We start from the raw sequence: 2187 nt of genomic DNA, 5'->3' as shown, positions 1-2187 counted from the left end.
TTTCTTCATTTTTTTCCTTTCATATTTCTTTCTTCTTCCAGATGAATTCTGTGCATTGCAATCTCAAAAGTCACTAATTTGCTTAGTCTGCTTCCATAGTTTTCTGCCAAAATTTTTATATCCTCTACTGATCTTTATGCTTTCTGCATCTCCATTATTTTCTTGTTTAAAACTTCAATTTCTCTAATTTATTTTCATTAATTGTATTTCTCATGATATGACATTGATTTGTTTTTCTGTATTTTCTTCCAACTGTATAAATTTCTTTGTCCTTGATATATTTAGCTCTCTATCTTATAAGAAGATAAGTTCTTCCATGTCTTGGTAATAGGCTTCTGGAGAATTGTTCCTTCCTTGTGGTGTCATATCCTTGAACTCTTGAGTTACCATGTGTTATGTTATGTGTGTGTGTGTGTGTCTGCCAATTTTACTGCATTAGATCTGCTCTGGAGTTCTCTCCTCTCCAGCAGTAGTGAAATGTGGGCTCAGAGGTAGCATTAGAGAGCATGGTATGTGGAGTTGAGTAGCACTCCTGACTCCCCACACTGGCTTGCCAGAATATCCTTTGTTCACAGACTGTATGCACTGTAGTTACTTGTAGTTTCTGATTACACACTCTGGGTGTAACCCCAGAAGTCCCACAGAGAGAGGTGTGAGTAGCTTCCCTAGCTTTCTAAAGTCCTATCCAGGCACACCCTGCAGATAAATCTAGGAACAATCTTACCAGTAGGGCCTGCAATCACCTACAGTGCAGGGAAGCAGGAAAGCAGGAAAGCAAGCACAAGCGGTCTCCCCAGTTATAGGTCTGCAATTCTCTGGGCTTTCCTGGGCAAGCACCAAATCCACTTGTGCAGACTATTCACTGCAGTTACTTGCAATTTCTTTTTATGCACTCTGAACATTGGCTATAGGTTGCATAGGGAGAAGGGACAGGTGACTACCCAAGATTTCCAATGCCAATAGTGCAGAAAAGTCCCCTGCCAATAAATGTACAAGCATTATGCCTAGAGTCCCACACTCTCTCACTGAGCAAAGAAAAACAGCATCAGGGAAGCAGATGCCAGAGATGATACCAGTTCCAGGTATGACAATCCAGCACCCCCTTAAGGAGGATTAAAACACTCACTTGGCAGATTGTTTCCACTATGGCTACTGGCAGTTTACTACTATACTCTCTCTAGGGGCATGTTCAGAGGTCACATAGAGGAAGAATTTTGAGTAGTTTCCTTGGCTTCCCAAGGTTTGCACAGAAAACGGTGCTGAGAGATTGCATAGGAATAGAGAAGTGGTTCTCCCCAGTGCCCAAGATAGTCACCAGCTGCCTGGTTACCCTTCATTAAACAGCTGAATAGGCTAGGCTCTAGCTTAAAAGCATGCACTCTCTGTAAAAGGCCAGGGCCACCTTGGTGGGGGAAAAGGTAGCTGTCTCTCCTAGTGAACTCTCACTATTCCTCCCTTACTATTTCTCAGTTTTTCCTACCCTTTCTAGTGATTTTTTGTCTCTCTTCTTTGCTGAGACACCAGTCCTCACATCTCCAGATCCATACTAGGATCTGGAGTGCTCCCTCCAGACACCTATCCTCAGTATCCCTGAAGGAAGTGATGACTTAAGGATCTTGTTGATTTGTCGTCTTTCACTATTTTATCTTTAATTCCAATAAATATCTCTCACTCTTCAGTCATATTTGTGCAGTGAAAATTTTATCATTCAAGTCCACCCTGAAAATCAGTATCTTTTTTCTTTCACTTGGAGTGGATGGCAATTCACTTGACTGATAATGCCACAAACCCAACTTCTCACAAATTCTTAAGATTTACTAATATGGGGCCTTCCTGGTGATGCAGGCTGTTGAGCGCCACGCTGTGAAGCTGTTCACAGCCTCTGCACTGTGGGTTCAATCCCGGCCGGCCGGCAAGAATCCCACATGGCACAGCAGACCTCTCCTGTCGCGCCCGCTGCTCCCCTCAGCAGTGTATTTTGTCAGTCTGCCTGTTCTGTTCCCCACTCTGACTCTGGTGAATCCTCTCACCCTCCCACGCATCTGGCCTGTACCCCAGCTCTTGTATAAATAAAATGAATCTTTAAAAAATATTTATTAATGTGATTTAAAATTCCCAAATGGGGCCTCCCTGGTGGTGCAGGGGTTAAAGTCTCAGCACTATCAAGTCTCAGCACTATCAAGCCCC

The sequence above is a fragment of the Talpa occidentalis genome, unplaced genomic scaffold (assembly GCF_014898055.3).
Source record: "Talpa occidentalis isolate TD23 unplaced genomic scaffold, MPIMG_talOcc4v2.1 talOcc4.15, whole genome shotgun sequence".
Classification (NCBI taxonomy): Eukaryota; Metazoa; Chordata; class Mammalia; order Eulipotyphla; family Talpidae; genus Talpa; species Talpa occidentalis.
Note: the sequence above shows the minus strand (reverse complement) of the source record.